The sequence below is a fragment of the Leiobunum rupestre genome, chromosome 6, assembly GCF_980474605.1.
Source record: "Leiobunum rupestre chromosome 6, qqLeiRupe1.1.hap1, whole genome shotgun sequence".
NCBI lineage: Eukaryota > Metazoa > Arthropoda > Arachnida > Opiliones > Sclerosomatidae > Leiobunum > Leiobunum rupestre.
Window position 1 is genome coordinate 3,348,931 of NC_143389.1, and position 24,163 is coordinate 3,373,093.

At 41.6% G+C, this 24,163-nt stretch overlaps 6 non-coding genes and 8 pseudogenes across 6 annotated transcripts; 5 read left to right on the top strand and 9 right to left on the bottom strand.

The window, feature by feature from the left end:
* Positions 1 to 1,085: 1,085 nt before the first annotated feature.
* LOC149938097 (U2 spliceosomal RNA) lies at positions 1,086 to 1,229 on the bottom strand (annotated as a pseudogene).
* A 1,140-nt stretch (positions 1,230 to 2,369) lies between these two features.
* On the top strand, positions 2,370 to 2,488 carry LOC149938098 (5S ribosomal RNA). The gene has a single exon (XR_016481890.1). It is a non-coding gene; the product is annotated as a 5S ribosomal RNA (ribosomal RNA).
* Positions 2,489 to 4,393: 1,905 nt separating this feature from the next.
* LOC149938099 (U2 spliceosomal RNA) lies at positions 4,394 to 4,571 on the bottom strand (annotated as a pseudogene).
* Positions 4,572 to 6,047: 1,476 nt separating this feature from the next.
* LOC149938100 (U2 spliceosomal RNA) lies at positions 6,048 to 6,189 on the bottom strand (annotated as a pseudogene).
* A 1,148-nt stretch (positions 6,190 to 7,337) lies between these two features.
* LOC149938101 (5S ribosomal RNA) lies at positions 7,338 to 7,456 on the top strand. The gene has a single exon (XR_016481891.1). It is a non-coding gene; the product is annotated as a 5S ribosomal RNA (ribosomal RNA).
* Positions 7,457 to 9,419: 1,963 nt separating this feature from the next.
* On the bottom strand, positions 9,420 to 9,599 carry LOC149938102 (U2 spliceosomal RNA; annotated as a pseudogene).
* A 1,576-nt stretch (positions 9,600 to 11,175) lies between these two features.
* On the bottom strand, positions 11,176 to 11,278 carry LOC149938103 (U2 spliceosomal RNA; annotated as a pseudogene).
* A 1,148-nt stretch (positions 11,279 to 12,426) lies between these two features.
* LOC149938104 (5S ribosomal RNA) lies at positions 12,427 to 12,545 on the top strand. Its single transcript, XR_016481892.1, has one exon. It is a non-coding gene; the product is annotated as a 5S ribosomal RNA (ribosomal RNA).
* A 1,943-nt stretch (positions 12,546 to 14,488) lies between these two features.
* Positions 14,489 to 14,668, bottom strand: LOC149938105 (U2 spliceosomal RNA; annotated as a pseudogene).
* A 1,576-nt stretch (positions 14,669 to 16,244) lies between these two features.
* LOC149938106 (U2 spliceosomal RNA) lies at positions 16,245 to 16,347 on the bottom strand (annotated as a pseudogene).
* Positions 16,348 to 17,495: 1,148 nt separating this feature from the next.
* LOC149938107 (5S ribosomal RNA) lies at positions 17,496 to 17,614 on the top strand. Its single transcript, XR_016481893.1, has one exon. It is a non-coding gene; the product is annotated as a 5S ribosomal RNA (ribosomal RNA).
* Positions 17,615 to 19,561: 1,947 nt separating this feature from the next.
* LOC149938108 (U2 spliceosomal RNA) lies at positions 19,562 to 19,754 on the bottom strand. Its single transcript, XR_016481680.1, has one exon. It is a non-coding gene; the product is annotated as a U2 spliceosomal RNA (small nuclear RNA).
* A 1,547-nt stretch (positions 19,755 to 21,301) lies between these two features.
* On the bottom strand, positions 21,302 to 21,453 carry LOC149938109 (U2 spliceosomal RNA; annotated as a pseudogene).
* Positions 21,454 to 22,603: 1,150 nt separating this feature from the next.
* LOC149938110 (5S ribosomal RNA) lies at positions 22,604 to 22,722 on the top strand. The gene has a single exon (XR_016481894.1). It is a non-coding gene; the product is annotated as a 5S ribosomal RNA (ribosomal RNA).
* The last annotated feature ends 1,441 nt before the right edge of the window (positions 22,723 to 24,163 follow it).

The following is a 24,163-nucleotide window of genomic DNA, read 5'->3' on the forward strand; positions in this document are numbered from 1 at the left end:
GTCATTCGTCTTTTGGAGAATTTTTCCTGTTCCTTGTTCATCAGCGCGAAATACACTTGTTTCCTGCGGTCGCCTATTGTTTCGGTAGTCTCGAGGAATTCCCTAAAATCTCGTAGTTCTGCCTGTGAATAGTTCTTTAATTTCTCTAGTTGTTGCGGATGGACATATGTACTGTTGCTGCGTTTCTTGGGCTGGGGTTCCTGGTGGTCGCTGGGTGGGTCCGCCAATTCCGCTGATACCGTTGCGAGCTCTTGCTCCTTGGGTGCCACAATCTTTTCTTGGGTTTCCAAGCTTTCCCCTTCCTGGACGTGCTCGGACCTCTCGGTTGCTTCCTTTCTGGCCTTTTTTGCCTCGCATGCGGACGCCGTATGTCCCTCCTGGTCGCAGAAGAAACACTTCTTCACGACCCCTTGGTAATATACTAGCGCTCGGCTACGCCCAAAAAAAACAACATTGGGTATTTGTTTCTCAATTTTAATTTTTACCGATCTGTCTCCATTTTTGAGTCCTTTCAGTTGAGGGTACTCGTCCAGACGGTGAGCTTTAATGGTTCCATACTGTCTCATGGTGGTGAGGACAGAGTCCCATTGGATCCAGCGAGGTAGGTTTTTTATGGTAACCCAGACGCCGTCATCTTCGACGCTGGTGAGTCGGCAAGGTTTATCGTTGATAACGAGGTCATTGTAGGAGAGAGCCTGTTGCAGGAAGGCCAGGGTTGTAAAAGTTATTAAAAACTTGTCTTTACCAAGAGGTTGTAGCGTGTCAAGGCAGTCACTGCCGAGCTTATCGTGGAAGGTCCGAGCGACGTCCAGGAATCCAGCGTCGACCTGAAGGTGAGCAGTGCGTTTTTTCACCTCCATAGCCATGATGGCTATGGGAGGATCGTCGGATGAAGGCAAGTCCCAGGAAGGAACAGCGTCAAGCAGCAGTGGCAGGAAACAGCCAAGTCAGGATACAGCGTGGAGACCAGGATCAGCAGCGACAGGTAAGTGTCAGCAGGACCAGGACCAGGAACAGCAGCGGAAACAGGACCAGCAGAGGAACCGGAAACAGCAGCGGCAGAAACAGGAACAGGAACAGAGACGTCAGAGTACCGGCAGGTAAGTCAGCATCGCAGGAACAGGCTGAGAAGCGTAAACGTCGCTTAACGGCCTTTCGGCCAAGATTTCAGCGAAATAGCTGGGAACAGATACTACACTTTGATCTTAGCCAAAAGGCCGAGAAGCGATAACCCGCTAGGAGCCGTCACTGTTTAACAAAGTAAAAAGAGAGAATTCGAGCATTTCAAATATTTCATAATTACGTCACCGAATGTTGGTCCTGGTGGGAGATGACAACGTTTGTAGCCATCGCGCGAACAAAGGAGAAGACGATATCTTGAATCCGTGAAAGAGAGGTACACCGCCAGGCCCGGACTGGCACTTTTGGGGTCATCGGCTAGAGACAGTAGAGTGGGCCACTTTACCGGGCCGTATGGAAAAAAAAATCTAAATGGTGGTTTATAGGACCATAAATAACGTATTAAGTGTACTAGATTCTACGTGAAACGTCAAACGCGTTTAAATGACCATTTAGGAAAAATTTATTATAAGCGAATAGAGCGTTCTATAAAAGTGGACCATAACCGGTCACTTTTCATACAGACTATAGAGCTGGTTCAGCAGGACTAACAACTTTTGTTATTCTTTGGTTTAAGAGAATTCGGCTTATGTCCTGTCTTTATATGAATATTTTAGAGACGTACCTTTTAGGAGTTGTAGGAGGCACCCTAGGTGTTGAAGTATGTTTGGGGTTAAGGATATTTTCATGATCTAAGTTTCATCTTAAACACGTGGATTTGGGACTAGTATTTTCGAGAATTTTGCTTATTTGCCATCATACATTTATTACAAAAATCATTTAAAATAAGAAAAAAGGCGCGGAAAGCCGGAAATATGTGAAGCCTAGGCTAGCAACTACGCTACTAATAAAAATTGACTGCTCTCAATTTCTTACGGGTTTGCCAGATAAATATATTTCTCTAAGACGAAAAACCGGCCAAACCTTCACCTCCTCCGAACTCCAAAGGGGGAAAGCACACCACACCAATTTTATGGATTCGTAAACGCGTTTTCCCAATCGACCGCCATCACCTTACAGTCTACGGGGAGGGTGATGAAAAAACTGGTTTTGGGGGGATGAAATTTCTGCGGTAAAGGGCTTGCTCGTTGGTTTTCTGTACGATAATATCGGCGCCCAGTAAACGTTTCTAAAAAGAGTGTATAGAACGTTCTATTGGAGCCGCAAGCAGCCGGTGGCCCTCGGCGATCACCAACCTACCAGGACCTGGCTAGTCGCGGCTTGTCCACCGCTATCAATTACATTCTATCGGCAACGGCCATATCACGCTGAATACACCGGTTCTCGTCTGATCACCGAAGTTAAGCAGCGTCGAGCGCGGTCAGTACTTGGGAGGGAGACCACCTGGGAACACCGCGTGCCGTTGGCTACTCATTTATTTTCGCGGGATGGGATTTGCGTCTTTTAACAGGAAAATACCTTCATCCTATCATTTTGACGCTGCTTTTTTTATGCAATTAAAAGTTCGCCCAGACGATAATATTATTTCGGTCAACTCTTGGCCTTTTTTTAACAACTGGCAGCATCTTCCCGTGAATAAAATACATGTTAGTATCAAAATTGAACAAAATAAAATGGCGAGAAAATTGGTTTTTATTTTATTCTACTTAAGGCTTGTACTTAAAATAGTACTAACTTACTTACTTACTTACTTACTTACTTACTTACTTACTTACTTACTTACTTACTAACTAACTAACTAACTAACTAACTAACTAACTAACGTTTATCTCTAAACAAAAACATTTCCGCGGTAAAATCCACTCTGAAATGGCCTTTTCTGGTTTTGGAATTAAGTCCAAAGTTAAAATTTTATTAACAAATTCTAATTGTGAAATATATTTTTTGTTCTAAATTTTAATCTTAAATGTAATTTAAATAGTTGAATCTAAAAAAGGACTTTTGGAAAATGTTTCATATAAGGTTTTATCATGGGACAGCCGCATGGATTAGGGGAGTAACCCAAAAATACAAAATATCAAAACAAACCACAGACAGAGATATATTTTTTAAACAAAATAATATAGCTAACTTTTATCTATTAATTGTTTTAGGTGATGTAGTTTATGTAAAATATAAAAATGAACCTTGGCACAATATAAATTTAATGTCATGTTTTATTGATACTTAGAAAAAGTAACAAACATTTCAAAAGTCAGATCTTTGAGATCCTTATTAGAAAAATATAACATTTTAAATCCGAACTCCTCTATAAATATTAAAATTATAAATTCCTAATCTACTTTAACAAAAGATATATCATATTAAGTTTAATACTATTAATGTTAGGAATAATCATGACTTTGAGATAAATAGAACAAAAATATTTAATTCCAAATATAGTTAATTATAGAGCAATATATAATAAATGATTTTGTACTTACCAAAAATAAGCCTTGCCACTTTATATCTTGGTAATGTAGCCGCCGCATGGGCGAAGCCGCGGGCGGCGGGCCCCCGGCGGCGACTCACTGTCCACGGAAGACGGGAAGAGAAAAAAAATGGAGAGGGGCTTATTTCGTGTTTTCTCTTTACGCGGAACATCTTGGCTGGAACCCAATGACGTAAAAATGAGGGGCGCGCTGTCTCTACCCACCATACCGAAACCCGCGAATTTACGTTATGAAAACCGGTTCCTTCAGCCAACCACTTAGAACATGCACGATTTACGAACCTTGGGTTACGAATAAAACCACAGGAATAACACAGAACAACCTCTTTTCGCGCCTTTATTTTACCCCTCTTACTTGCCTCCCGCTCGTCGGCCATTGCCTCTGCCCTTAGCGGGGAGTCTAGCATCCACTCCTTGGGTATCCATAATGGAGGATAGGACTGAAAGGGGGAAAACCAAGCACGGACGCGCCCAGGAAAATACCAAGGAGGATAGGAAGGGAGGCGAAGTAGGAGGGATGAACGCGGCAGCATCCTTGTAAGAAGCTTAGCGGCGGAAAAATTTCGGAAAAATGGCGGCTAGACGTAGCGTAGCTGCCGCAATCTTGCCGCCATTCATCCCTCCTACTTCGCCTCCCTTCCTATCCTCCGTGAAAATACCGCGAAAAAGAGTGTATAACTAGGTAAAAGAAAATTAAAAACTGGAATCTTTCCGATTCTTCATTATTAACTATTCGACAATAAGGATTTTACCACTTATGACGTCAGAGGGGCAATATATTATAATAAAGAAATAAATATAAAGACAGCCAAATAACATTGCCCGGAAATACTGTGTTGCGCAGTGCGCCATTATAAGACCGTTTGATTTTTGATTTCAAGAGAGAAGTGGGCCGATCCCGGATTTACTGCAATACCAGGCCGACCCGTGGCGGAGGTGGAGCAAGCTCCGACCACTCCGCCGCCGTCCAAAAATAAGTTTAATATCTTGGGCCCCGATGGGACCCGTATCAGATATTAAGCTGATAAGAACAGATACTTTTAATTGTTTATTAAAAGATTGTCGTTTTTTTTTACATTTTTACATTTTTCATTTGTTATATATTTGTTCGCGGTTTAATTAATTAAATTAGCGCGAACAATCGTTTAAAAAGGATCATTGTATAAAATTCGAGAAAAGAACTAAGTTAAAAATTTTAAAAACTAAATTTAAAACATATTTTTTCCTTTTTTAATTTCTTTTTCAGGAGTTCCACTACGTCTTCTTTTGGGATAGTTTTTCAGGAGTTCGGTTATTCTTACGACGAGGTCTTCTGCTGTCCGGGTTAGGCTGATTGAACGTGTGGGGGCTCTGGAATTGATTTTTTCGAGGAGGGCTTGTAGTTCGTTTTTCTTAAGTAGGTTAAGGCCTGGCACCTCGTTATAATTCCAGTCTAATGGATCGAAAATTGGTCTGGTTGTGGGGCTGTCATGTTCGTTGGTGTCAGATTCGTATTCAGGTTCGGTTTCTAGGTCATCGTGGTGTGGTGGTGATTTCAAGGCGTCGGCGAAGGAACAGATTTTGGCTGGAGGATCTACGGTCTTTGGAGAAGGTGTTGTCAAGTAAAAACTTTCGTCAGAGGTTTTGGAGTCGTTTGGTTGGGTAAGTATTTCCGGTATGCGTGGTGATTTTTCTTGCAGGGTTTCTTCTCGAGAGGTGGCGTTGGTGGTAACTTCATTTTCGTTTGGTACTAGGTTTTTGTCTCCATTGGATTCTGGAGACCGACGAACCTTGTTCCTCTTCTTCGGACAATCCCGAACCTGATGAGTATCCTTGTGGCAGTAGAAACACATTCGTTGGACACCTCTATACGTGATTTGTATACGGTGTCCACTAATGGTCATCAGGTTCGGGATTGGACCTTTGACCTTTACTTTCAGGCGCCGAGTTCCGGAGCGTAAGTCCTTCAGGACTCCTGTCTGGTACGTCTCCCAGGTTTCCGAGAGCACTTCGCAGCATGAGCGCAGAGCGGTTTTAAAAATCGCCAGCTCCCACCAGCTCGGAGCGTCTTTTACGGTAATGTATGATACAGGATCTGCGACACTGATTACATCCAAAGTCTTGTCGCCGACGATGATCCCACTGTCAACCGCCTTTTGGAAGCTGGCAGCGTCTCGGAAGGTGACAAGAACTTCAAACTTGGAGACCAATTGAAAAACTGTGACGTTCTCTAGGCCGACGTGGTTGAAAATGGCTGTCGCTAAATCCTCCACGCCGACCCCGTCGAACTTTATGCGGGCTGTAGCCGTCTTGAGGGCGAGGACTGGATCCGAAACTGGAACAGCAGCTCGCTCGTGTGGTGACTTCGACGCCTCAGAAGACATCGTGACTTGCTCTGCAGATGACTGGAGCATAAGTTGACTTGCGGAACCGCTAGGGAGCGATCCCTTGCGTAGCGAATCCAAGACGGCGTTGGACAGGAACAACAGGACTGGAACTGGTGAACTGGAACAGCAGGTAAGTACGTTTTCAGGAGCAGCAGTGGAACGTATCGGCCCGAAAACTACGACATGCAGCGGTGCAGCAAAACTCGCCTTAAAGGCGTAAAAACACTTCTCGCCCCCCGACTAAGATCTCGGTATAGTTCTATTGAAAACAGATACTACACTTTGATCTTAGCCAAAAGGCCGAGAAGCGATAACCCGCTAGGAGCCGTCACTGTTTAACAAAGTAAAAAGAGAGAATTCGAGCATTTCAAATATTTCATAATTACGTCACCGAATGTTGGTCCTGGTGGGAGATGACAACGTTTGTAGCCATCGCGCGAACAAAGGAGAAGACGATATCTTGAATCCGTGAAATAGAGGTACACCGCCAGGCCCGGACTGGCACTTTTGGGGTCATCGGCTAGAGACAGTAGAGTGGGCCACTTTACCGGGCCGTATGGAAAAAAAATCTAAATGGTGGTTTATAGGACCATAAATAACGTATTAAGTGTACTAGATTCTACGTGAAACGTCAAACGCGTTTAAATGACCATTTAGGAAAAATTTATTATAAGCGAATAGAGCGTTCTATAAAAGTGGACCATAACCGGTCACTTTTCATACAGACTATAGAGCTGGTTCAGCAGGACTAACAACTTTTGTTATTCTTTGGTTTAAGAGAATTCGGCTTATGTCCTGTCTTTATATGAATATTTTAGAGACGTACCTTTTAGGAGTTGTAGGAGGCACCCTAGGTGTTGAAGTATGTTTGGGGTTAAGGATATTTTCATGATCTAAGTTTCATCTTAAACACGTGGATTTGGGACTAGTATTTTCTAGAATTTTGCTTATTTGCCATCATACATTTATTACAAAAATCATTTAAAATAAGAAAAAAGGCGCGGAAAGCAAAGCCGGAAATATGTGAAGCCTAGGCTAGCAACTACGCTACTAATAAAAATTGACTGCTCTCAATTTCTTACGGGTTTGCCAGATAAATATATTTCTCTAAGACGAAAAACCGGCCAAACCTTCACCTCCTCCGAACTCCAAAGGGGGAAAGCACACCACACCAATTTTATAGATTCGTAAACGCGCCTTCCCAATCGACCGCCATCACCTTACAGTCTACGGGGAGGGTGATGAAAAAACTGGTTTGGGGGGGGGGGATGAAATTTCTGCGGTAAAGGGCTTGCTCGTTGGTTGTCTGTACGATAATATCGGCGCCCAGTAAACGTTTCTAAAAAGAGTGTATAGAACGTTCTATTGGAGCCGCATGCAGCCGGTGGCCCTCGGCGATCACCAACCTACCAGGACCTGGCTAGTCGCGGCTTGTCCACCGCTATCAATTACACTCTAGCGGCAACGGCCATATCACGCTGAATACACCGGTTCTCGTCTGATCACCGAAGTTAAGCAGCGTCGAGCGCGGTCAGTACTTGGGAGGGAGACCACCTGGGAACACCGCGTGCCGTTGGCTACTCATTTATTTTCGCGGGATGGGATTTGCGTCTTTTAACAGGAAAATACCTTCATCCTATCATTTTGACGCTGCTTTTTTATGCAATTAAAAGTTCGCCCAGACGATAATATTATTTCGGTCAACTCTTGGCCTTTTTTTAACAACTGGCAGCATCTTTCCGTGAATAAAATACATGTTAGTATCAAAATTGAACAAAATAAAATGGCGAGAAAATTGGTTTTCATTTTATTCTACTTAAGGCTTGTACTTAAAATAGTACTAACTTACTTACTTACTTACTTACTTACTTACTTACTTACTAACTAACTAACTAACTAACTAACTAACTAACTAACTAACTAATTAACTAACTAACTAACTAACTAACTAATTAACTAACTAACTAACTAACTAACTAACTAACGTTTATCTCTAAACAAAAACATTTCCGCGGTAAAATCCACTCTGAAATGGCCTTTTCTGGTTTTGGAATGAAGTCCAAAGTTAAAATTTTATTAACAAATTCTAATTGTGAAATATATTTTTTGTTCTAAATTTTAATCTTAAATGTAATTTAAATAGTTGAATCTAAAAAAGGACTTTTGGAAAATGTTTTATAGAAGGTTTTATCATGGGACAGCCGCATGGATTAGGGGAGTAACCCAAAAATACAAAATATCAAAACAAACCACGAAATTAAATAATAAAACGGAGACAGAGATATATTTTTTAAACAAAATAATATAGCTAACTTTTATCTATTAATTGTTTTAGGTGATGTAGTTTATGTAAAATATAAAAATGAACCTTGGCACAATATAAATTTAATGTCATGTTTTATTGATACTTAGAAAAAGTAACAAACATTTCAAAAGTCAGATCTTTGAGATCATTATTAAAAAAATATAACATTTTAAATCCGAACTCCTCTATAAATATTAAAATTATAAATTCCTAATCTACTTTAACAAAAGATATATCATATTAAGTTTAATACTATTAATGTTAGGAATAATCATGACTTTGAGATAAATAGAACAAAAATGTTTAATTCCAAATATAGTTAATTATAGAGCAATATATAATAAATGATTTTGTACTTACCAAAAATAAGCCTTGCCACTTTATATCTTGGTAATGTAGCTGCCGCGGGCGGCGGGCCCCCGGCGGCGACTCACTGTCCACGGAAGACGGGAAGAGAGAAAAAATGGAGAGGGGCTTATTTCGTGTTTTCTCTTTACGCGGAACATCTTGGCTGGAACCCAATGACCTAAAAATGAGGGGCGCGCTGTCTCTACCCACCATACCGAAACCCGCGAATTTACGTTATGAAAACCGGTTCCTTCAGCCAACCACTTAGAACATGCACGATTTACGAACCTTGGGTTACGAATAAAACCACAGGAATAACACAGAACAACCTCTTTTCGCGCCTTTATTTTACCCCTCTTACTTGCCTCCCGCTCGTCGGCCATTGCCTCTGCCCTAAACGGGGAGTCTAGCATCCACTCCTTGGGTATCCATAATGGAGGAGAGGACTGAAAGGGGGAAAACCAAGCATGGACGCGCCCAGGAAAATACCAAGGAGGATAGGAAGGGAGGCGAAGTAGGAGGGATGAACGCGGCAGCATCCTTGTAAGAAGCTTAGCGGCGGGAAAATTTCGGAAAAATGGCGGCTAGACGTAGCGTAGCTGCCGCAATCTTGCCGCCATTCATCCCTCCTACTTCGCCTCCCTTCCTATCCTCCGTGAAAATACCGCGAAAAAGAGTGTATAACTAGGTAAAAGAAAATTCAAAAACTGGAATCTTTCCGATTCTTCATTATTAACTATTCGACAATAAGGATTTTACCACTTATGACGTCAGAGGGGCAATATATTATAATAAAGAAATATATATAAAGACAGCCAAATAACATTTCCCGGAAATACTGTGTTGCGCAGTGCGCCATTATAAGAGCGTTTGATTTTTGATTTCAAGAGAGAAGTGGGCCGATCCCGGATTTACTGCAATACCAGGCCGACCCGTGGCGGAGGTGGAGCAAGCTCCGACCACTCCGCCGCCGTCCAAAAATAAGTTTAATATCTTGGGCCCCGATGGGACCCGTATCAGATATTAAGCTGATAAGAACAGATACTTTTAATTGTTTATTAAAAGCTTCGTTAATTTTACATTTTTACATGTTTACGTTTGTTGTATTTGTTCGCGTTTTTACTTAATTAAATTATTGCGAACAAAAGTCAAGTTCATAGTCGATCAAGGTAAGTATAGTTATTAGGCATATAATTAATTTTTTTTTGCAGGGTTTAAACAGTGAGTTACGTAAAGTTAAAAACTTTAAAACAAAACACTAAGAAATAATCGAGATAAAAAAACTTAATTTTAAAATTAAAGGTGACGAATAAAATATGTGAATAATACACTAAAATACATTTTAAAAATATATTAAAAGTGTATTAGAAACATATGTGCAAAATTCAGTATGTTACGTATTCTGCATATATATCTTGTTCGGGTGTGCTTTTGGCGGCGCTGGCGAATGACTTCTTCTCCTCGTTCCGGGTCTTTCCCTTCTTGGCCTCTCTTTCCGGAGAGGTGTGGATACGCCGTTTTGAAAATTTTGCTTGTGCTGCGTTGATGATCTCGATCCATTCCTTTTTCCTTGCATCGTCTATGTCGTCTGCTGTCTGAACGTGTGTCTTAAATTCTTGAAGTTTTGCCTGTGAATATTTCTTGATGGTTTCTACTGAGGACGGTGAGATGGGTAGGTATTTCGGTCGTGGTTCCTGGTGGTCGCTGGGTGATGCCTCTTGTGGTGCTGCTGCTTCTGCTAATGGATCGTGTTCTTTAGCAGAAGTACTGCCGCCTGTCTCCTGGACGCGCTCGGGCTCATCCTTCGGAGACTCTTTCTGGCCTTCCTCCATGGGTTGGTTCCGCTCTGCTTGCCTGGCTCGTTTGATTTCGCAAGTTGAGGTGTTGTGGCCTTCTTGGTCGCAAAAAAAGCATTTCTTTACGACGCCTGTATAGTATATTAACGCCCTGCTGCGTCCAAAAAAGAGCACATTAGGGATGGTTTTCGACATGATGATTTTTACGGAGCGGTCGCCATTTCTAAGTCCTTTTAATTCGGGGTATTCGTCTAGTCGGTGAGCTTTGATGGTTCCGTATGGTCGTAATGTGGTAAGTATGGCATCCCATTGAATCCAGGAGGGCAGGTTCTTGATGGTTAACCAGACACCGTCGTCGTCGATGCTGGTTATCGTGCAGGGTTTCCCATTTATAATCAGCTCCCCATAGGAGACAGCTTGCTGGAGGAAGGCCAGAGTGGTAAAGGTAAGAAGGTAGCAGCTTTTCCCAACAGGTTGAAGAGTCTCCAAACACTGAGGTCCAAGTTTAGAGTAGAAGGTTTGAGCAACGTCCAGGAATCCGGCGTCGACTTCAAGCCGGGCAGTCCGCTTCTTCACCTCTGCAGCCATGATGGCTTTAGAGGGGTCGTCGGGTAAAGTCAAGTCCCAGGAAGGAACAGCGTCAAGTGGAAATGGCAGGAATCGGCCAAGTCAGGATACAGCGTGGAGACCAGGAACAGCAGCGACAGGTAAGTGTCAGCAGGACCAGGACCAGGAACAGCAGCGGAGTCAGGAACAGCAGAGGAACCGGAAACAGCAGCGGCAGCTTCAGAAGCAGGAACAGGAACGTCAGGATACCGGCAGGTAAGTCAGCATCGCAGGAACTAGCTGTATAGCTGGAAAACTCGCTTAACGGCCTTTCGGCCAAGATTTCAGCGAAATAGCTGGGAACAGATACTACACTTTGATCTTAGCCAAAAGGCCGAGAAGCGATAACCCGCTAGGAGCCGTCACTGTTTAACAAAGTAAAAAGAGAGAATTCGAGCATTTCAAATATTTCATAATTACGTCACCGAATGTTGGTCCTGGTGGGAGATGACAACGTTTGTAGCCATCGCGCGAACAAAGGAGAAGACGATATCTTGAATCCGTGAAATAGAGGTACACCGCCAGGCCCGGACTGGCACTTTTGGGGTCATCGGCTAGAGACAGTAGAGTGGGCCACTTTACCGGGCCGTATGGAAAAAAAATCTAAATGGTGGTTTATAGGACCATAAATAACGTATTAAGTGTACTAGATTCTACGTGAAACGTCAAACGCGTTTAAATGACCATTTAGGAAAAATTTATTATAAGCGAATAGAGCGTTCTATAAAAGTGGACCATAACCGGTCACTTTTCATACAGACTATAGAGCTGGTTCAGCAGGACTAACAACTTTTGTTATTCTTTGGTTTAAGAGAATTCGGCTTATGTCCTGTCTTTATATGAATATTTTAGAGACGTACCTTTTAGGAGTTGTAGGAGGCACCCTAGGTGTTGAAGTATGTTTGGGGTTAAGGATATTTTCATGATCTAAGTTTCATCTTAAACACGTGGATTTGGGACTAGTATTTTCTAGAATTTTGCTTATTTGCCATCATACATTTATTACAAAAATCATTTAAAATAAGAAAAAAGGCGCGGAAAGCAAAGCCGGAAATATGTGAAGCCTAGGCTAGCAACTACGCTACTAATAAAAATTGACTGCTCTCAATTTCTTACGGGTTTGCCAGATAAATATATTTCTCTAAGACGAAAAACCGGCCAAACCTTCACCTCCTCCGAACTCCAAAGGGGGAAAGCACACCACACCAATTTTATAGATTCGTAAACGCGCCTTCCCAATCGACCGCCATCACCTTACAGTCTACGGGGAGGGTGATGAAAAAACTGGTTTGGGGGGGGGGGATGAAATTTCTGCGGTAAAGGGCTTGCTCGTTGGTTGTCTGTACGATAATATCGGCGCCCAGTAAACGTTTCTAAAAAGAGTGTATAGAACGTTCTATTGGAGCCGCATGCAGCCGGTGGCCCTCGGCGATCACCAACCTACCAGGACCTGGCTAGTCGCGGCTTGTCCACCGCTATCAATTACACTCTAGCGGCAACGGCCATATCACGCTGAATACACCGGTTCTCGTCTGATCACCGAAGTTAAGCAGCGTCGAGCGCGGTCAGTACTTGGGAGGGAGACCACCTGGGAACACCGCGTGCCGTTGGCTACTCATTTATTTTCGCGGGATGGGATTTGCGTCTTTTAACAGGAAAATACCTTCATCCTATCATTTTGACGCTGCTTTTTTATGCAATTAAAAGTTCGCCCAGACGATAATATTATTTCGGTCAACTCTTGGCCTTTTTTTAACAACTGGCAGCATCTTTCCGTGAATAAAATACATGTTAGTATCAAAATTGAACAAAATAAAATGGCGAGAAAATTGGTTTTCATTTTATTCTACTTAAGGCTTGTACTTAAAATAGTACTAACTTACTTACTTACTTACTTACTTACTAACTAACTAACTAACTAACTAACTAACTAACTAATTAACTAACTAACTAACTAACTAACTAATTAACTAACTAACTAACTAACTAACTAACTAACGTTTATCTCTAAACAAAAACATTTCCGCGGTAAAATCCACTCTGAAATGGCCTTTTCTGGTTTTGGAATGAAGTCCAAAGTTAAAATTTTATTAACAAATTCTAATTGTGAAATATATTTTTTGTTCTAAATTTTAATCTTAAATGTAATTTAAATAGTTGAATCTAAAAAAGGACTTTTGGAAAATGTTTTATAGAAGGTTTTATCATGGGACAGCCGCATGGATTAGGGGAGTAACCCAAAAATACAAAATATCAAAACAAACCACGAAATTAAATAATAAAACGGAGACAGAGATATATTTTTTAAACAAAATAATATAGCTAACTTTTATCTATTAATTGTTTTAGGTGATGTAGTTTATGTAAAATATAAAAATGAACCTTGGCACAATATAAATTTAATGTCATGTTTTATTGATACTTAGAAAAAGTAACAAACATTTCAAAAGTCAGATCTTTGAGATCATTATTAAAAAAATATAACATTTTAAATCCGAACTCCTCTATAAATATTAAAATTATAAATTCCTAATCTACTTTAACAAAAGATATATCATATTAAGTTTAATACTATTAATGTTAGGAATAATCATGACTTTGAGATAAATAGAACAAAAATGTTTAATTCCAAATATAGTTAATTATAGAGCAATATATAATAAATGATTTTGTACTTACCAAAAATAAGCCTTGCCACTTTATATCTTGGTAATGTAGCTGCCGCGGGCGGCGGGCCCCCGGCGGCGACTCACTGTCCACGGAAGACGGGAAGAGAGAAAAAATGGAGAGGGGCTTATTTCGTGTTTTCTCTTTACGCGGAACATCTTGGCTGGAACCCAATGACCTAAAAATGAGGGGCGCGCTGTCTCTACCCACCATACCGAAACCCGCGAATTTACGTTATGAAAACCGGTTCCTTCAGCCAACCACTTAGAACATGCACGATTTACGAACCTTGGGTTACGAATAAAACCACAGGAATAACACAGAACAACCTCTTTTCGCGCCTTTATTTTACCCCTCTTACTTGCCTCCCGCTCGTCGGCCATTGCCTCTGCCCTAAACGGGGAGTCTAGCATCCACTCCTTGGGTATCCATAATGGAGGAGAGGACTGAAAGGGGGAAAACCAAGCATGGACGCGCCCAGGAAAATACCAAGGAGGATAGGAAGGGAGGCGAAGTAGGAGGGATGAACGCGGCAGCATCCTTGTAAGAAGCTTAGCGGCGGGAAAATTTCGGAAAAATGGCGGCTAGACGTAGCGTAGCTGCCGCAATCTTGCCGCCATTCATCCCTCCTACTTCGCCTCCCTTCCTATCCTCCGTGAAAATACCGCGAAAAAGAGTGTATAACTAGGTAAAAGAAAATTCAAAAACTGGAATCTTTCCGATTCTTCATTATTAACTATTCGACAATAAGGATTTTACCACTTATGACGTCAGAGGGGCAATATATTATAATAAAGAAATATATATAAAGACAGCCAAATAACATTTCCCGGAAATACTGTGTTGCGCAGTGCGCCATTATAAGAGCGTTTGATTTTTGATTTCAAGAGAGAAGTGGGCCGATCCCGGATTTACTGCAATACCAGGCCGACCCGTGGCGGAGGTGGAGCAAGCTCCGACCACTCCGCCGCCGTCCAAAAATAAGTTTAATATCTTGGGCCCCGATGGGACCCGTATCAGATATTAAGCTGATAAGAACAGATACTTTTAATTGTTTATTAAAAGCTTCGTTAATTTTACATTTTTACATGTTTACGTTTGTTGTATTTGTTCGCGTTTTTACTTAATTAAATTATTGCGAACAAAAGTCAAGTTCATAGTCGATCAAGGTAAGTATAGTTATTAGGCATATAATTAATTTTTTTTTGCAGGGTTTAAACAGTGAGTTACGTAAAGTTAAAAACTTTAAAACAAAACACTAAGAAATAATCGAGATAAAAAAACTTAATTTTAAAATTAAAGGTGACGAATAAAATATGTGAATAATACACTAAAATACATTTTAAAAATATATTAAAAGTGTATTAGAAACATATGTGCAAAATTCAGTATGTTACGTATTCTGCATATATATCTTGTTCGGGTGTGCTTTTGGCGGCGCTGGCGAATGACTTCTTCTCCTCGTTCCGGGTCTTTCCCTTCTTGGCCTCTCTTTCCGGAGAGGTGTGGATACGCCGTTTTGAAAATTTTGCTTGTGCTGCGTTGATGATCTCGATCCATTCCTTTTTCCTTGCATCGTCTATGTCGTCTGCTGTCTGAACGTGTGTCTTAAATTCTTGAAGTTTTGCCTGTGAATATTTCTTGATGGTTTCTACTGAGGACGGTGAGATGGGTAGGTATTTCGGTCGTGGTTCCTGGTGGTCGCTGGGTGATGCCTCTTGTGGTGCTGCTGCTTCTGCTAATGGATCGTGTTCTTTAGCAGAAGTACTGCCGCCTGTCTCCTGGACGCGCTCGGGCTCATCCTTCGGAGACTCTTTCTGGCCTTCCTCCATGGGTTGGTTCCGCTCTGCTTGCCTGGCTCGTTTGATTTCGCAAGTTGAGGTGTTGTGGCCTTCTTGGTCGCAAAAAAAGCATTTCTTTACGACGCCTGTATAGTATATTAACGCCCTGCTGCGTCCAAAAAAGAGCACATTAGGGATGGTTTTCGACATGATGATTTTTACGGAGCGGTCGCCATTTCTAAGTCCTTTTAATTCGGGGTATTCGTCTAGTCGGTGAGCTTTGATGGTTCCGTATGGTCGTAATGTGGTAAGTATGGCATCCCATTGAATCCAGGAGGGCAGGTTCTTGATGGTTAACCAGACACCGTCGTCGTCGATGCTGGTTATCGTGCAGGGTTTCCCATTTATAATCAGCTCCCCATAGGAGACAGCTTGCTGGAGGAAGGCCAGAGTGGTAAAGGTAAGAAGGTAGCAGCTTTTCCCAACAGGTTGAAGAGTCTCCAAACACTGAGGTCCAAGTTTAGAGTAGAAGGTTTGAGCAACGTCCAGGAATCCGGCGTCGACTTCAAGCCGGGCAGTCCGCTTCTTCACCTCTGCAGCCATGATGGCTTTAGAGGGGTCGTCGGGTAAAGTCAAGTCCCAGGAAGGAACAGCGTCAAGTGGAAATGGCAGGAATCGGCCAAGTCAGGATACAGCGTGGAGACCAGGAACAGCAGCGACAGGTAAGTGTCAGCAGGACCAGGACCAGGAACAGCAGCGGAGTCAGGAACAGCAGAGGAACCGGAAACAGCAGCGGCAGCTTCAGAAGCAGGAACAGGAACGTCAGGATACCGGCAGGTAAGTCAGCATCGCAGGAACTAGCTGTATAGCTGGAAAACTCGCTTAACGGCCTTTCGGCCAAGATTTCAGCGAAATAGCTGGGAACAGATACTACACTTTGATCTTAGCCAAAAGGCCGAGAAGCGATAACCCGCTAGGAGCCGTCACTGTTTAACAAAGTAAAAAGAGAGAATTCGAGCATTTCAAATATTTCATAATTACGTCACCGAATGTTGGTCCTGGTGGGAGATGACAACGTTTGTAGCCATCGCGCGAACAAAGGAGAAGACGATATCTTGAATCCGTGAAATAGAGGTACACCGCCAGGCCCGGACTGGCACTTTTGGGGTCATCGGCTAGAGACAGTAGAGTGGGCCACTTTACCGGGCCGTATGGAAAAAAAATCTAAATGGTGGTTTATAGGACCATAAATAACGTATTAAGTGTACTAGATTCTACGTGAAACGTCAAACGCGTTTAAATGACCATTTAGGAAAAATTTATTATAAGCGAATAGAGCGTTCTATAAAAGTGGACCATAACCGGTCACTTTTCATACAGACTATAGAGCTGGTTCAGCAGGACTAACAACTTTTGTTATTCTTTGGTTTAAGAGAATTCGGCTTATGTCCTGTCTTTATATGAATATTTTAGAGACGTACCTTTTAGGAGTTGTAGGAGGCACCCTAGGTGTTGAAGTATGTTTGGGGTTAAGGATATTTTCATGATCTAAGTTTCATCTTAAACACGTGGATTTGGGACTAGTATTTTCTAGAATTTTGCTTATTTGCCATCATACATTTATTACAAAAATCATTTAAAATAAGAAAAAAGGCGCGGAAAGCAAAGCCGGAAATATGTGAAGCCTAGGCTAGCAACTACGCTACTAATAAAAATTGACTGCTCTCAATTTCTTACGGGTTTGCCAGATAAATATATTTCTCTAAGACGAAAAACCGGCCAAACCTTCACCTCCTCCGAACTCCAAAGGGGGAAAGCACACCACACCAATTTTATAGATTCGTAAACGCGCCTTCCCAATCGACCGCCATCACCTTACAGTCTACGGGGAGGGTGATGAAAAAACTGGTTTGGGGGGGGGGGATGAAATTTCTGCGGTAAAGGGCTTGCTCGTTGGTTGTCTGTACGATAATATCGGCGCCCAGTAAACGTTTCTAAAAAGAGTGTATAGAACGTTCTATTGGAGCCGCATGCAGCCGGTGGCCCTCGGCGATCACCAACCTACCAGGACCTGGCTAGTCGCGGCTTGTCCACCGCTATCAATTACACTCTAGCGGCAACGGCCATATCACGCTGAATACACCGGTTCTCGTCTGATCACCGAAGTTAAGCAGCGTCGAGCGCGGTCAGTACTTGGGAGGGAGACCACCTGGGAACACCGCGTGCCGTTGGCTACTCATTTATTTTCGCGGGATGGGATTTGCGTCTTTTAACAGGAAAATACCTTCATCCTATCATTTTGACGCTGCTTTTTTATGCAATTAAAAGTTCGCCCAGACGATAATATTATTTCGGTCAACTCTTGGCCTTTTTTTAACAACTGGCAGCATCTTTCCGTGAATAAAATACATGTTAGTATCAAAATTGAACAAAATAAAATGGCGAGAAAATTGGTTTTCATTTTATTCTACTTAAGGCTTGTACTTAAAATAGTACTAACTTACTTACTTACTTACTTACTTACTAACTAACTAACTAACTAACTAACTAACTAACTAATTAACTAACTAACTAACTAACTAACTAACTAATTAACTAACTAACTAACTAACTAACTAACTAACGTTTATCTCTAAACAAAAACATTTCCGCGGTAAAATCCACTCTGAAATGGCCTTTTCTGGTTTTGGAATGAAGTCCAAAGTTAAAATTTTATTAACAAATTCTAATTGTGAAATATATTTTTTGTTCTAAATTTTAATCTTAAATGTAATTTAAATAGTTGAATCTAAAAAAGGACTTTTGGAAAATGTTTTATAGAAGGTTTTATCATGGGACAGCCGCATGGATTAGGGGAGTAACCCAAAAATACAAAATATCAAAACAAACCACGAAATTAAATAATAAAACGGAGACAGAGATATATTTTTTAAACAAAATAATATAGCTAACTTTTATCTATTAATTGTTTTAGGTGATGTAGTTTATGTAAAATATAAAAATGAACCTTGGCACAATATAAATTTAATGTCATGTTTTATTGATACTTAGAAAAAGTAACAAACATTTCAAAAGTCAGATCTTTGAGATCATTATTAAAAAAATATAACATTTTAAATCCGAACTCCTCTATAAATATTAAAATTATAAATTCCTAATCTACTTTAACAAAAGATATATCATATTAAGTTTAATACTATTAATGTTAGGAATAATCATGACTTTGAGATAAATAGAACAAAAATGTTTAATTCCAAATATAGTTAATTATAGAGCAATATATAATAAATGATTTTGTACTTACCAAAAATAAGCCTTGCCACTTTATATCTTGGTAATGTAGCTGCCGCGGGCGGCGGGCCCCCGGCGGCGACTCACTGTCCACGGAAGACGGGAAGAGAGAAAAAATGGAGAGGGGCTTATTTCGTGTTTTCTCTTTACGCGGAACATCTTGGCTGGAACCCAATGACCTAAAAATGAGGGGCGCGCTGTCTCTACCCACCATACCGAAACCCGCGAATTTACGTTATGAAAACCGGTTCCTTCAGCCAACCACTTAGAACATGCACGATTTACGAACCTTGGGTTACGAATAAAACCACAGGAATAACACAGAACAACCTCTTTTCGCGCCTTTATTTTACCCCTCTTACTTGCCTCCCGCTCGTCGGCCATTGCCTCTGCCCTAAACGGGGAGTCTAGCATCCACTCCTTGGGTATCCATAATGGAGGAGAGGACTGAAAGGGGGAAAACCAAGCATGGACGCGCCCAGGAAAATACCAAGGAGGATAGGAAGGGAGGCGAAGTAGGAGGGATGAACGCGGCAGCATCCTTGTAAGAAGCTTAGCGGCGGGAAAATTTCGGAAAAATGGCGGCTAGACGTAGCGTAGCTGCCGCAATCTTGCCGCCATTCATCCCTCCTACTTCGCCTCCCTTCCTATCCTCCGTGAAAATACCGCGAAAAAGAGTGTATAACTAGGTAAAAGAAAATTCAAAAACTGGAATCTTTCCGATTCTTCATTATTAACTATTCGACAATAAGGATTTTACCACTTATGACGTCAGAGGGGCAATATATTATAATAAAGAAATATATATAAAGACAGCCAAATAACATTTCCCGGAAATACTGTGTTGCGCAGTGCGCCATTATAAGAGCGTTTGATTTTTGATTTCAAGAGAGAAGTGGGCCGATCCCGGATTTACTGCAATACCAGGCCGACCCGTGGCGGAGGTGGAGCAAGCTCCGACCACTCCGCCGCCGTCCAAAAATAAGTTTAATATCTTGGGCCCCGATGGGACCCGTATCAGATATTAAGCTGATAAGAACAGATACTGAATTTGTTTATTTGAAATTCTTGTCAAAAATACATTTTTCCGCGGTTAAATTAAAATTAAATTATCGCGGAAAAAGTAGGTCAAATTTTCAAAAATACTAATACATTTTTCTCTTTACAGATTTGTCACAAAAGGTAAGTATAACTATGGTTTTTCTTTTAACAGGTATTTTGTTTGTAAAATTCAGGTAAGTACACTTAATTTAAAACTCATTCAGACTTTACTTTTTACAATGTAACTAAAAACAATAAGCATATCGAACAATTTAAGCTATATTTCTAAAAAACGCGAAATATAAAAAATCATTAAAATCAGTACGTTACGTAGTCATCGTACACTTCGGTACTGGTTTTCGCTTTAACGGCGTCGGCCGCGGTCTTGCTTCCGACGTTAACCCTCTTTTCAGTTCTGGATTTATCCCCTGGAGAGGAACTCTGGCGCCTTTTGTTGATGGTCTTTCTTAAGGCTGTGGCTCGCTTGATCAGGAAAAGCCTCCTGGCCGATGATAAGTCGTTAAATGCGTTGAGTTCCGCTACGTATTTTTCGAAGTCATTGGGCAAAAACTTCTTAAGAAAGTTTTCGTCCTCAACAGTCCATATAAGATCGGTGCAGTGTCTGCTTATTTTGTTGACGGATGGATCGGATGGGTGATGCTCTTGAGCCGTATTGTCGCTAGTTTCCAGATTTGGCCGGTCCGGGATCTCCCCCACTTCGTCTCCGACCTTGGCCTCCGGAGCACCGCCATCAGCGTCTTCCCCACTTGGTCCGTCGCTTTCGGGTGGTGACTCCCTATTCGGCTCCCCAGCTGAGAGAGCCTTTCGCCGTTTTTTCGGACAGTCACGCACCTGGTGGCTGTCCTTGCGGCAATAGAAGCACATCCTGTGCACGCCCTCGTACGTGATTTGGATGCGTTGACCTTGGATTGTCATGAGGTTCGGGATGGCGGACTTAAACTTTACGGCCAAGCGTCTCGTGCCGGTCTTGAGACCCTTTAGAGGCCCCTTCTGGAAGGTTTCCCATGTCTCCGATTGGACATCGCAGTGGTTACGGAGGGCTGTCTTAAGGATTGACAGGGCCCACCAGCTTGGAACTCCTTGAACAGTGATGTGGCGGACAGGGTCTACGATACTCGTGACATCTAGATGACGGTCTCCGATAATGACTCCGGAGTCGACAGCCTTTTGAAAACTTTCAACGTCCTTGAACGTGATTTGCACTTCGGACTTTCCGATTAACTGGAAAACGTCAATGCATTGCTGGCCGATGTGGTTGAGAAGGGCCGAAGCCAGATCATCAACTGGAACATCTTCAAACTTAATTCTCGCCGTATTCTTTTTCAGATCAGCAGCGGACAAGTCAGGCATCTTGGACGAAGCAGGGGGCATGGCTTCCACCACTGCGGACGTCAAGAGACAACGGGAGACGAACCCAGGAACCACCAGAGGGCGATCCCCGAGAGGCGTCGGCGAGGAGACCAGGAACTAGCAGCGACAGGTAAGTAGCAGCCGAACCAGGACCAGGAACAGCAACGGAACCGGAAACAGCAGCGACAGCTTCAGGAGCAGCAACAGGAACAGGAACAGTGACGTCAGGATACCGGCAGGTAAGACAGCATCGCAGGAACCAGCTGGAGAGCTGGGAAAACTCGCTTGACGGCCCTTCGGCCAAGATTTTAGCGAAATAGCTGGGAACAGATACTACACTTTGATCTTAGCCAAAAGGCCGAGAAGCGATAACCCGCTAGGAGCCGTCACTGTTTAACAAAGTAAAAAGAGAGAATTCGAGCATTTCAAATATTTCATAATTACGTCACCGAATGTTGGTCCTGGTGGGAGATGACAACGTTTGTAGCCATCGCGCGAACAAAGGAGAAGACGATATCTTGAATCCGTGAAATAGAGGTACACCGCCAGGCCCGGACTGGCACTTTTGGGGTCATCGGCTAGAGACAGTAGAGTGGGCCACTTTACCGGGCCGTATGGAAAAAAAATCTAAATGGTGGTTTATAGGACCATAAATAACGTATTAAGTGTACTAGATTCTACGTGAAACGTCAAACGCGTTTAAATGACCATTTAGGAAAAATTTATTATAAGCGAATAGAGCGTTCTATAAAAGTGGACCATAACCGGTCACTTTTCATACAGACTATAGAGCTGGTTCAGCAGGACTAACAACTTTTGTTATTCTTTGGTTTAAGAGAATTCGGCTTATGTCCTGTCTTTATATGAATATTTTAGAGACGTACCTTTTAGGAGTTGTAGGAGGCACCCTAGGTGTTGAAGTATGTTTGGGGTTAAGGATATTTTCATGATCTAAGTTTCATCTTAAACACGTGGATTTGGGACTAGTATTTTCTAGAATTTTGCTTATTTGCCATCATACATTTATTACAAAAATCATTTAAAATAAGAAAAAAGGCGCGGAAAGCAAAGCCGGAAATATGTGAAGCCTAGGCTAGCAACTACGCTACTAATAAAAATTGACTGCTCTCAATTTCTTACGGGTTTGCCAGATAAATATATTTCTCTAAGACGAAAAACCGGCCAAACCTTCACCTCCTCCGAACTCCAAAGGGGGAAAGCACACCACACCAATTTTATAGATTCGTAAACGCGCCTTCCCAATCGACCGCCATCACCTTACAGTCTACGGGGAGGGTGATGAAAAAACTGGTTTGGGGGGGGGGGGGATGAAATTTCTGCGGTAAAGGGCTTGCTCGTTGGTTGTCTGTACGATAATATCGGCGCCCAGTAAACGTTTCTAAAAAGAGTGTATAGAACGTTCTATTGGAGCCGCATGCAGCCGGTGGCCCTCGGCGATCACCAACCTACCAGGACCTGGCTAGTCGCGGCTTGTCCACCGCTATCAATTACACTCTAGCGGCAACGGCCATATCACGCTGAATACACCGGTTCTCGTCTGATCACCGAAGTTAAGCAGCGTCGAGCGCGGTCAGTACTTGGGAGGGAGACCACCTGGGAACACCGCGTGCCGTTGGCTACTCATTTATTTTCGCGGGATGGGATTTGCGTCTTTTAACAGGAAAATACCTTCATCCTATCATTTTGACGCTGCTTTTTTATGCAATTAAAAGTTCGCCCAGACGATAATATTATTTCGGTCAACTCTTGGCCTTTTTTTAACAACTGGCAGCATCTTTCCGTGAATAAAATACATGTTAGTATCAAAATTGAACAAAATAAAATGGCGAGAAAATTGGTTTTCATTTTATTCTACTTAAGGCTTGTACTTAAAATAGTACTAACTTACTTACTTACTTACTTACTTACTTACTTACTTACTAACTAACTAACTAACTAACTAACTAACTAACTAACTAACTAATTAACTAACTAACTAACTAACTAACTAATTAACTAACTAACTAACTAACTAACTAACTAACTAACGTTTATCTCTAAACAAAAACATTTCCGCGGTAAAATCCACTCTGAAATGGCCTTTTCTGGTTTTGGAATGAAGTCCAAAGTTAAAATTTTATTAACAAATTCTAATTGTGAAATATATTTTTTGTTCTAAATTTTAATCTTAAATGTAATTTAAATAGTTGAATCTAAAAAAGGACTTTTGGAAAATGTTTTATAGAAGGTTTTATCATGGGACAGCCGCATGGATTAGGGGAGTAACCCAAAAATACAAAATATCAAAACAAACCACGAAATTAAATAATAAAACGGAGACAGAGATATATTTTTTAAACAAAATAATATAGCTAACTTTTATCTATTAATTGTTTTAGGTGATGTAGTTTATGTAAAATATAAAAATGAACCTTGGCACAATATAAATTTAATGTCATGTTTTATTGATACTTAGAAAAAGTAACAAACATTTCAAAAGTCAGATCTTTGAGATCATTATTAAAAAAATATAACATTTTAAATCCGAACTCCTCTATAAATATTAAAATTATAAATTCCTAATCTACTTTAACAAAAGATATATCATATTAAGTTTAATACTATTAATGTTAGGAATAATCATGACTTTGAGATAAATAGAACAAAAATGTTTAATTCCAAATATAGTTAATTATAGAGCAATATATAATAAATGATTTTGTACTTACCAAAAATAAGCCTTGCCACTTTATATCTTGGTAATGTAGCTGCCGCGGGCGGCGGGCCCCCGGCGGCGACTCACTGTCCACGGAAGACGGGAAGAGAGAAAAAATGGAGAGGGGCTTATTTCGTGTTTTCTCTTTACGCGGAACATCTTGGCTGGAACCCAATGACCTAAAAATGAGGGGCGCGCTGTCTCTACCCACCATACCGAAACCCGCGAATTTACGTTATGAAAACCGGTTCCTTCAGCCAACCACTTAGAACATGCACGATTTACGAACCTTGGGTTACGAATAAAACCACAGGAATAACACAGAACAACCTCTTTTCGCGCCTTTATTTTACCCCTCTTACTT